A 12547-nucleotide genomic window follows, 5' to 3' on the forward strand; every position below is an offset into this window, starting at 1 on the left:
ATTAGCTTGAGAAAAGCAATAATATCACTGCTCAGCATTTAGATGGTGCTTTTCATCCATAGATCTTCAAGTGGTTTATAAAGTTTAGTAAACATTATTATCCCTATTTTATAGATGTGGAAACAGAGGCACAAAAGTTAAGTGACTTGCTTACAGTCACACAGCGGGTCATTGGCAGAGCCAGAGAGTTGCTGTAATTCTCACTGTCCCAGTCAAAAATTACTCGGATAAAATTCAGACCAACATATTATTCCAGCACATGAATACCTGATGAGCAGCCAGTTTCATAGACTGGTTCTTCATTCCTTTCATCATGTGCAGGGACTTCTTTTAAAGATATTTTTCTGTGGTTGGGCTCGGCAATAGCTCAGCTGCCTTTCAGTAATCAAAATACGTTTTTTATTTTTAAAGAGGTTTCAATTTTGCAGGTCTGGAAACTTTTCTTTAAAAGGCCTTATTGCTGTTCAAACTTTTAGTACTGTGTCACCAATTAAAGTGCAGCCACAGTCAGAAAAGCAATTCTCTGAACATTACATTACGGGGTTATTTGTTTATTTCTTCATAATGGGCCAAGAGGTAGGATAAAATCCAGCTCACTCTTCCATAGCTGTAATGGCTCCTATTTTCTGGCAGGAGTAAAACTTGGCTTGGGGTGGGATTTTCAAAAGCACCTAAGTGAGTTTGGAGCACAGGTCCCATTGATTTTCATATCCCATTGATTTTCAAGTCCCACTGACTTTCAGAAGGAATTGAACCCCTAAGTAGAGATGGTCAGGAATTTTTCAATGAAACAGAGAGAGAAAGAGATATCCCACATCCCAAAATAGTCAACTAGATAGACAAATCACATGTAAGTGCCCTAAACACCAGGCTACAGTCAGTCTCTCTCTCAGTCTGGTCCAATTAATATATAATTATTTAAACAAAGTAGAACAGCTTTAACAGAAGAGACAGATTCTATAGCCAGATACTTAGGGCCTTTACCTGGGATATGGGAGACTAAGGTTCAAGTCCCTGATCTGAATCAACCACTTGGCTATTCTGGGGTCTCTCTTGTTCCTGCTCCCCAAACAAGAAAAAAAGTCTCAGGTTTGTTCCAGTGCAGAATGGGAAAATCTTAAAGAAATTTCACAGGATGGGAAAACCCTTTCTCACCCAGCTGTACTCCTAATTCATGTTTGTAAATCCCACACTTTGTCATTAAAGGTTTCAGAGTAGCAGCTGTGTTAGTCTGTATCCGCAAAAAGAAAAGAAGGACTTGTGGCACCTTAGAGACTAACAAATTTATTTGAGCATAAGCTTTTGTGAGCTACAGATCACTTCATCAGATGCATTCAGTGGAAAATACAGTGGGGAGATTTATATACACAGAGAACATGAAACAATCGGTGTTATCATACACACTGTAAGGAGACTGATCAGGTAAGGTGAGCTATTACCAGCAGGAGAGCGGAGGGGGCGGGGAGAGGGGACGGGAAAAACCTTTTGTAGTGATAATCAAGGTGGGCCATTTCCAGCAGTTGACAAGAACGTCTGAGGAACAGTGGGGGGTAGGGGGGGGGGAAATAAACATGGGGAAATAGTTTTACTTTGTGTAATGATCCATCCACTCCCAGTCTTTATTCAAGCCTAAGTTAATTGTATCCAGTTTGCAAATTAATTCCAATTCAGCAGTCTCTCTTTGGAGTACAAGAACAAATCCTCACAGACACACCCCTGGAACCCCGACCAGGGGTATTCTATCTGCTACCCTAGATCCATAAACCTGGAAATCTGGGACGCTCCATCATCTCAGGCATTGACACCCTGACAGCAGGATTGTCTGGCTATGTAGACTCCCTCCTCAGGCACTATGCTACCAGCACTCCCAGCTGTCTTGGAGACACCACTGACTTCCTGAGGAAACTACAATCCATCGGTGATCTTCCTGAAAACACCATCCTGGCCACTGTGGATGTAGAAGCCCTGTACACCAACATTCCACACAAAGATGGACTACAAGCCGTCAGGAACAGTATCCCCGATAACGTCACGGCTAACCTGGTGGCTGAACTTTGTGACTTTGTCCTCACCCATAACTATTTCACATTTGGGGACAATATATACCTTCAGATCAGCGGCACTGCTATGGGTACCCGCATGGCCCCACAGTATGCCAACATTTTTATGGCTGACTTAGAACAACGCTTCCTCAGCTCTCGTCCCCTAATGCCCCTACTCTACTTGCGCTACATTGATAACATCTTCATCATCTGGACCTCATGGAAAAGAAGCCCTTGAGGAATTCCACCATGATTTCAACAATTTCCATCCCACCATCAACCTCAGCCTGGACCAGTCCACACAAGAGATCCACTTCCTGGACACTACGGTGCTAATAAGCGATGGTCACATAAACACCACCCTAAACCGGAAACCTACTGACCGCGATGCCTACCTGCATGCCTCCAACTTTCATCCAGACCACACCACACAATCCATTGTCTACAGCCAAGCTCTACGATACAACCGCATTTGCTCCAACCCCTCAGACAGAGACAAACACCTACAAGAGCTCTATCAAGCGTTCTTACAAGTACCCACCTGCTGAAGGGAAGAAACAGATTGACAGAGCCAGAAGAGTGACCAGAAGTTACCTACTACAGGACAGGCCCAACAAAGAAAATAACAGAACGCCACTAGCCATCACCTTCAGCCCCCAACTAAAACCTCTCCAACGCACCATCAAGGATCTACAACCTATCCTGAAGGATGACCCATCACACTCACAGACCTTGGGAGACACACCAGTCCTTGCTTACACACAGCCGCCCAACCTGAAGCAAATACTCACCAGCAACCACACACCATACAACAGAACCATTAACCCAGGAACCTATCCTTGCAACAAAGCCCGCTGCCAACTGTGTCCACATAACTATTCAGGGGACACCATCATAGGCCCTAACCACATCAGCCACACTATCAGAGGCGTGTTCACCTGCACATCTACCAATGTGATATATGCCATCATGTGCCAGCAATGCCCCTCTGCCATGTACATTGGCCAAACCGGACAGCCTCTATGTAAAAGAATAAATGGACACAAATCAGACTTTCAAGAATTATACCATTCAAAAGCCGGTCGGAGAACACTTCAATCTCTTTGGTCACTCAATTACAGACCTAAAAATGGCAATTCTTCAACAAAAAAACTTCAAAAACAGACTCCAACAAGAGACTGCTGAATTGGAATTAATTTGCAAACTGAATACAATTAACTTAGGCTTAAATAACGACTGGGAGTGGATGGGTCATTACACAAAGTAAAACTATTTCCCCATGTTTATTCCCCCCACACACACCCTGCTGTTCCTCAGACTTTCTTGACAACTGCTGGAAATGGCCCATCTTGATCATCACTACAAAAGGTTCTCCCCCTCCTCCCCCACCCCGCTCTCCTGCTGGTAATAGCTCACCTTACCTGATCAGTCTCCTTACAGTGTGTATGGTAACACCCATTGTTTCATGTTCTCTGTGTATATAAATCTCCCCACTGTATTTTCCACTGAATGCATCTGATGAAGTGAGCTGTAGCTCACGAAAGCTTATGCTCAAATAAATTTGTTAGTCTCTAAGGTGCCACAAGTCCTTCTTTTCTTTTTGTCATTAAAGTGAGTCGTAGATATATGCTGAAGATACACAGTTAGCAGATATATGGCAAATAATTACAATTTTTTCATGGTCCCTTTTCTGACCACACCCACACTTTAAAGTCAATGCAAGTCCCATTATTTCAAACCCTACACCACCCTCTGAAAATGTGTCCCTACTACCCACTATTATATCGCTAAAAGAGTTTATCTTAAAGTTAGATTTCTTCTTAGTGGTTAAAAACAATCTCATTTTCAGTTGAATACAAAATAATATTCTAGGCCTGATTCCCTGTTCACATAAGTTTTACACTGGGTAACGCCACTGGCTGCAGTATAATTACTCCTGATTTACAACAGCGCAAGTGAAAGGACAGTTGGGCTCACATCCACCAGGTGGTCAAAAGAGGTCAGTATATTGAGTGGTGAGCACTTTTGAAAATCTGAATTTATTGAGGTGCCTGAATGGGAACTGAGCACTTTTGAAAATCTGGTTCCAGTTGTGGGTGCTGAGCAGTTAAAAATCTAGCCCCTCAGGCACATACAGTAGAATACTTCAAATATTCAGTAGGCCATGCTGCCGGGTGTTTTAAATTGTATGCCTTTAATAGCCATCCATTCACAGAAGAGTGTACATTAAATGTACCCATCCAAGCATCTATCAATAACACACAAGTCATTCTTTTTCAAAGATGCCTTGAGAAAGATTGTCTCTGACAACAATTATAATAAAACAGTGCCTTTGAACTCAGAAGATCCCAACACACTGTATAATCTTAAATGGATATTCCAAATATCTAAGAACTTGCTTCATTCATCACTAATATGTTGGGTGAAACAAGGCAGAACTACACAACAGTTTAGGGCAAGACTAGATGAACAATACAGTAACCCAGTTAAACTACAATGCAAATTTGAGGTAGAGAGCATAGCATTACCCAGCTTGGAATTCCTGTCTGAGTTTGTATTGCAACAGTGTCCCAGCAAAGTGCTAGAAGGTGCTATGCTGTTGCAGGTGCTCTCTTCCACATGAGATGTAGAATGAAGATTCTTGTGACTGCCTGTAGTCATTCAAGGTCTCGTGGCAATTTTTTCAAGATTAGGTTATTTGCCCAAGTGCCCTCACCATATTCCAACAAGATTCATTCTATTTTTATAATTTTCCTGGAGTCTCAACTGGATGTGGCATTTGCCGTTTCTTGCCCTACACCAACCATGTGATGTTGCTCTGTGCTGTTAAAATGTATTCCACTCAGAAGTGGCTACATTTCAGTAGCAGCAACGGTCCCTTTGTGAATTCTGCAAAAATCTATTCAAAATATTCATTTGGATAAAAACTGCCTATTTATTTCAATGGTATCCACAGTCCTTTTTATTCATTTTCCACAAATATTTTTACAAGGATTTTTTTTTCTATTCTTATGAATGTTCATGCCAGAAGTGACTTTTTAAAGTCACCTAGAGAGCATGAAGAAACAACACCATGTTATTTACAGCAGGTAACCAATCTCAAAGGCCAAACAGTGAATTACAAATAGCTAATACTTGAAGTAATAGTCACGTCTAACAGTTTGCAGGCAATCCATAGGCTGAAATTTCTTTGCATAAACCATTAGTCAAATAACTTCAAATAATGAACAAAAGAATCAAAGTCTGTTCCTGGATAATTTGCAAATAGGGAAAAAGGGATAGATTTGTCAAATAAATTATTCATTACAAATAGTTCATACAGATCTATCCCTTTTTAGCATTTGCATAGGTTTTAAATTCTTAAAGTGGTTTGGGAACCTTAAGGAGTAAAACTTGCTGTATAAATTATTACTGCATTAAGCATTTACATGGCACTGTAAACACACAGAGAACTTTACTTAGCATAGGATTAGGTAGGGTCCCTCTGGGAAAGAAGGGTTAACGCGCCTTTAATCCTTACAAAAAGTGAATCCCTTAGAACTAGTATTTTCCAGAGTGAGAGTAAAATGTGTGCTTAGGAGTCCAGTGACTCCACACACTAAGGACGACAAGTGGTCAGGACCACTGTTTTACATCACATATGAAAGACATCTGCTCCTGTGTCCCCTAACACCATGCCAGTGAAGTAATTCAATACTGTACCAGAAGACATCACCACAACTGAATCACCATGTCCTCTCGTGTCTACACACTACACACATGTCCTCTAGCGTCTACACACTACACACATGTCCTCTAGCATCTACACACATCTGATCTGCAGAAGTTCTGAGCATCTGCAGCTTCCTTTCAAGTCAATGGAGCTGCAAGTGCTCAGCACTTCTGAAAATCATGTCTGAAATGTTCCTCACAGAGGTGATCGGATTTTTTCACCCTAAATGTTTTTTTGGCAAAAAAATGCAGAGTTGGCGATGCCAAAACGTTCTGAAACTTTGTATAGATTTTGATTAATTTTTGGCAGAAAAATACTAAAATGAACCAGAAAAATCAAAACATTTTATTTTGACATTTTGTAAATGAAATATTCTGATTTTTTTGGTTTGAAGTGACTTTTCATTTCAAAATTTTCTTTCATTTTATTTAAAAAACAACTAAAATGCTCAGATTAAAATGAAATGTTCCATTTTGGCTGGAATGAAATGTTCAGTGATTTGCTGAAAATTTCAAAACAAATTCATTTTCAGTTCAACCCCAACTTTTTTGTTTGACAGGGAACCAAAAAATCTGTGAAAATGGAACAATCTGTTCCACCTTGCATTTAGCTGTGATGATCAGAGTACCTTCCCCAGACCTGAAGAAGAGCTCTGTGGGGCTCGAAAGCTTGTCTCTCTTACCAACAGAAGTTGGTCCAATAAAAGATATTACCTCACCCACCTTGTCTCTCTAACCAAAAAATCCATTATTTGCCCAGCTCTAGTTCCTAATAACTCATGTACTGACCCCATCCAATACTGTTTAGTTTGCAAGAACAGACAGGATGACGGAAGATGACAGTGTGATTTTAAATTAGGCACTAAGCTTCTGTTTGCATATTGTAAAACCAAACATTTAGTTGATTTAGTAGGGGATTGGTCCTGCTTTGAGCAGGGGGTTGGACTAGATGACCTCTTGAGGTCCCTTCCAACCCTGATATTCTATGATTCTATGAAACAGTAACTGAATAAATGCAAATAGCAGACAACAGGTAAAAATCTGTTTGAGCACATGGCTTAGTTTAATTTTTATAATTTGAGGTGTGGCCTGATTTTTTTTTATTATCGGTACATGAATATTTTATAGTGTCAGTATAATCAACACATTTTCTATACTAGCTTTACTCTGCTAGCTTTACCCATGTTGTGTACTACCTTATTCCACAAGTAGTCCCATTGGAGCCATGCATAAAGCTGAGGAGAATTAGGCCCTATGTAAAAATAGCACCTGGTTATTCAACATTTTTGTTATCTGTATGTCTGAGTCATATCTGCTTGCTTTACTGCCAACACCATTTTTTTTACTGCTGCATGTACAGCTACCGAAGAGCTGCCTCATGCATCATCAACAGAATTGTCAGCTAAATTGTGACTAGATTTTTTTTAACCTGGTGATGATTTAAGAGGCAGAAAGAATACAGCAGGATTTTTTATTCAGGTTGAGTTTGCAGGGCAGGCAGTTGGAAAAGCATCTTTTGGCTTGTAAACTGAGTAAATATGACATGGAGTCATTGAGAGGAAATAAATATGGAACCCTACAAAGTCATTTTCACAGTCACTTTTTTGGCTTTTGATGCATTAGCTATGCCACAATTCTGCGTCACTTACATTATACAGTGTAAGCAGTGCAATATTAAAGTGACTTTTAATGACAAAGAAACCTATTTTAGGATTGAAAATCTCTTATCACTTCAGACAGTGAGTACTCAATTCAATATTTTGGTGGATAATTTGCAATTTCAATGCACAGACAATTTTGAAGTATTTGTGATTGTTCCAACGTTAAGGTTAACTCATTTTTCCTGGGATGTCTGGTAGCCAAAATGGAATCAAAATGTCCTCATAGTGCATTGCACCCACTTACCTCTCTCAGAAACTAAACAGTGTGTTGGATAGCATTGAAGAGTCTAAAGATAAGGTGGGATAAAAGAGGAGACATGAATAAAGCGGGAAAGATAAATGTGCTTTAGATGTTGGTCTACAAAATGCATTTTTCAGCTCAGTGCAGCATAAATACAAAGCAGTAAAAACCTACAAAGGAACCATAATGAGAGATACCACTGTCTGAATTTATTTATTGTTGCAATGCTAGCTTGTAATACAGCTTCATGAAGAGAATATTGCAATATCTTACCCATGGATAGGAACTTTAAAAAGGCTTTAAAATAGGAAGAAACACCTTTCATCCCAAAATATTTAATTTGCAGCATGTGGCTTCATATTTGTTTTTACAAAGGAGTACACCTGGAAATTTCATACCTACAGTAATACCACTCTATGATTTCTCTAACTGGATGGTATCATGGTATAACTAACTTGTTACTCTGTGTTGTTAAAAGGAAAGAAATATTCTGTGGAATAATTCAATGATATCCAACAGTGTTTGGTGTTCAACAGCTTATTAGGGAGCCAAAATCTTCCTCGCCTCATTCATTGGTCTATTGGGCCCATGGGACTACTCATTTGACTACGGCAAACAGGATTCATCTCAGAGGCTGGGACCAGGGGAAAAAATGTGTTTACATTTGTTGGTAGATATTTGTGCAAAGATAAAACAGCAATAATAATACAGTGCCTTTGTCATAAATATAAAGGGAAGGGTAAACCCCTTTGAAATCCCTCCTGGCCAGGGGAAAGCTCCTCTCACCTGTAAAGGGTTAAGAAGCTAAAGGTAACCTCGCTGGCACCTGACCAAAATGACCAATGAGGAGACAAGATACTTTCAAAAGCTGGGAAGAGGGAGAGAAACAAAGGGTCTGTGTGTCTGTCTATATGCTGTTTCTGCCGGGGATAGACCAGGAATGGAGTCTTAGAACTTTTAGTAAGTAATCTAGCTAGGTATGTGTTAGATTATGATTTCTTTAAATGGCTGAGAAAAGAATTGTGCTGAATAGAATAACTATTTCTGTCTGTGTATCTTTTTTGTAACTTAAGGTTTTGCCTAGAGGGGTTCTCTATGTTTTGAATCTAATTACCCTGTAAGGTATCTACCATCCTGATTTTACAGAGGTGATTTCTATTTACTTCTATTTCTATTAAAAGTCTTCTTGTACGAAAACTGAATGCTTTTTCATTGTTCTCAGATCCAAGGGTTTGGGTCTGTGGTCACCTAGGCAAATTGGTGAGGCTTTTTACCAAACCTTGTCCAGAAAGTGGGATGCAAGGTTTTGGGAAGTATTTTGGGAGGAAAGACGTGTCCAAACAGCTCTTCCCCAGTAACCAGTATTTGTTTGGTGGTGGTAGCGGCCAATCCAAGGACAAAGGGTGGAATATTTTGTACCTTGGGGAAGTTTTGACCTAAGCTGGTAAAGAGAAGCTTAGGAGGTTTTTCATGCAGGTCTCCACATCTGTACCCTAGAGTTCAGAGTGGGGGAGGAACCTTGACAGTCTTTCTATAGGGTCTGATCCAGAGCCTGATGGGACGTCATTGAGAATCTTTCAAACAGCTTTGGATCAGGTCTAGAGAACTATTTATCTGCAGATGTCAAAGGGCTTTGCCAGTTGAAGCTAGGGAAGGGCGAGGGATGTTAAGATTAAAAAGCAGTGTGTGGAGGATATGGTAAACAAATGGAGTAACTGAGGTCATACAGTGAGGAACAGAATCCAAGTCTTCTAAATCCCAGCTCTGTACTCAGTCCACTAAACCACAGCAGGTAACCAAGTTGTACTGCTCCTTTTAGCTTTTCTCTGTTTACTGGGACTCTCACTGCAGAGAATCTCCTGTGTTTCCCTGGAAAAGGTTTCACACCGCACATTGTCATTGGTGATTCAAAGCATTGTCATCCTTGATCTTACATACAACACTATTATTCACAGATAACTGATTCCTGGGCACAGTAGGCAGGTTTTATTCCCCTGTAGAAATAAAATTTTACGGTAATTAAATCCAGGCTACTTATGCTAGATTGTGTTTCGTACAGGTAAAGGGTTAATGAATTCCAATTATATATGGTCCAAACTTGCATCCATATAAGTAGCCGGATTCCTATTTGATACACAGGCCTGGGAACAATAAAAGTACAATAAACCGTTGCAACTGATATTCTAACTTAAACCTGCATTTCTTTAATTAATCTGGACACAGGACAGACCTGCCGAAGAAGTCTGGTAGCTTCTAAAAAGGTAAGACTGCTTTTTTAGCTCTTTCTCTGGAATCATGCTTCTGTGTTTAATTAAAGGAAAAAAGTGGGGTTTTTTTAAGAAAATCCAAATGGGTGTTTTGTGATTCTTCCGTGCAATATATAAATGGCATCTAACATTCTTCTGTATGTTTCCCATAAAGCTAACCCAAGTTTTCAATCTTGCTAATACATACGCCTGGCAGCTTTTTCTTCTACTGGCTCATTTATATATAGTGTACCAAATTCACACAGACAAACCAGCTGTCCGAAAACAGAAATAAGAGAAATGTCCTATTTTATATTATAGCTATTCTAAATACCCCTTGCACATCCTTATAATATAGTAACAGCAAAATAATGCAATAATGTTATTGTGTCTATTGCAAGTATCTTCCAATACTCAACAATTTCTTCCTATATGTGCAAAAATTAAAAATAATAATATTATAATCTCTCTCTCTCTTTCTTTCTCTAAATGGATATAATGTCTGAGAAACTTTCTTGGACAATATAATCTGGATGCTTTCAACGTCGCTTGTTTTATTTCATAACAAACTTACATTTTATCACATGATTGCTTTCCCAATTATAGTACAAAATAAAAAGCATCATCAAATAGTTTAATAGGTGCAGAGGAAAATGTAGTTTTGTTCATCAAATGAAGCAGAAAATAATGTGACAACAAAAAAAATCTGTGTGGGGGATCGTAAATTATTTGTATTGGGTTATCTACTCTATAGCCTCTAAAAGGGTGCGTGAGGTCCACAAACTTTATTTATTTATTTTTTAATAAAGTACACGTTGGGATGAAGTATGGGGGAGTTCATTTCTATCAGGGTCTGAAATCCTTCTAATAATACATTATTAGCAAAAGTATTTGCTATTTTTGCCAATTTACTCAGACGTATGCTAAGAAATTAAAAATGTTTGTATGTATCTGTCAGCACTTAGACTCCATGGTGGTAGGTGCCTTAGGAAAACTACAGCAGGTTGTTTTTCCTCCCCCCCCATCGGCAGGTCTATGTGTGTATCTGTCCTCATTAAAAAAATAGTAAGGTGTTTTAAAGTTATCGCCCAGAACAATACGTTCTCTAGTAAGCAGTATTTGGGGTGATTACTGTAGAATACCATAGTATCTTTATCTTTGTGTCTGGACTGTGCAGTGCATGTGTGTATGTATTATTTATATCTACATCTCTATGTGATTATCTTCAGTTAACTTGAAGGACAAAGGTTGCTTTAGTCCTGTTTACCATTGGTCTAAGACCCTCCCTTGCCACCTACGCCCACCCCACCAGTGTAAACAGACAGAGTAGCCCTCCATCTAATTAGCTGTCTTTAAGGCAGGGCTAAGTGGGCTCAGTGGGGGGAAAGGCTTTCTTGGGCCCCTCCAAGCTTCTCACTGGCCCTGGCAGACAGAGCGAGAGCAGCCTCCAAGAGGTACCGCAAACTCTCTGACATTATATCCACGGGTTATCATTATAATCTTTTTTTTAAAACCCGATCGATCGCTCCCGACCACAATGATGCTTCAGGGCATCTCTCTCTCTGCTGGGGACTGATTGACCATTGGGTATCATTAAAGAGGGGAGGTGAGCAGAGGGAGGAGTGGAGGGGAGAGAAAGACAGAAGAGGCAGTGGTAGCAGCAACAGCTCCAGCTCCTCCTTGTGTGTTTCTCTCCCTCCTGGACTCCACTGACCTTTCACTCAGGAGCCAGCTGGAGCTGAGAGAGATTTAATTGAACGGATTCCTCAGATGTGTTTGGGGTTTGGGTGATGAAGGAGCAGGAGAAGGAGGATACTGTACTGAAAGGAAAGAAGGGAGTGTATGGGGGAGGGGGAGCTTTGGATGACCTTCAAAGGCTAATTGCTCAGCTCTTCTTAGGCCTTTGCTGGGCTTCAGCTTGCACAGGGGACCCTGGTTGTTTGGTAGAGCCGAAGCTCCCCCCCTCCTCTACCACCACAACCCCTACCCTCCCCGCTCCCTCAGAAGTGCAGCAGCAGTGGTGTCTCCCCTGTGACCCTCCTGGTGCAATCGATAGCAGTCGAGCCAAAGTGGCCGCCTCTTCCCTTCCGCCTCTGTCAGGCAGCGCGGCATTAACAGGCAAGGCTCATCCTAATTTCCCAGGCCTCCCTCATTAATCTGAGTGAGGGAAAGAGAAAAGAGGAAGAGAAAGAGAGAGCAAGCCAGCACAGAAGCACTGAGGCTCACCTCTTTAATGTATATATTTAAAAAATAATAATCCAGGCTCTTCTCCAGTTTAAGTTTTTTAAAAATAATAATAAACTAAAATAAATGAAGGACCTATTTAGCAAGAGAAATCAAACCCCACCTCTGGCACTCTTGCACTTGGTTTTTCTTCCATTGTTTGCTCCTAGCATTTTACACCTATACAATATAATCAGATTAAGAGTATATGTGCCACCGTTCCCTCCCCTCCTCCCTCCCTTTCCATCATGCCAAATCAACACCCTCGGTATTTTTTTTTTTAACTAAAAAGAAGTGAATGAATCTCAGCTGAGTTAAATGGGTGACAAGGGAGATGGGCAGAAAGAAATTCATCCCTTCTTGTCTTTGAGAGCAATTTAATTAGGCCCAGGCCTCCTGTGAGCGGGTAAGGAAAAGTCTGGG

The sequence above is a fragment of the Caretta caretta genome, chromosome 1 (assembly GCF_965140235.1).
Source record: "Caretta caretta isolate rCarCar2 chromosome 1, rCarCar1.hap1, whole genome shotgun sequence".
Classification (NCBI taxonomy): Eukaryota; Metazoa; Chordata; order Testudines; family Cheloniidae; genus Caretta; species Caretta caretta.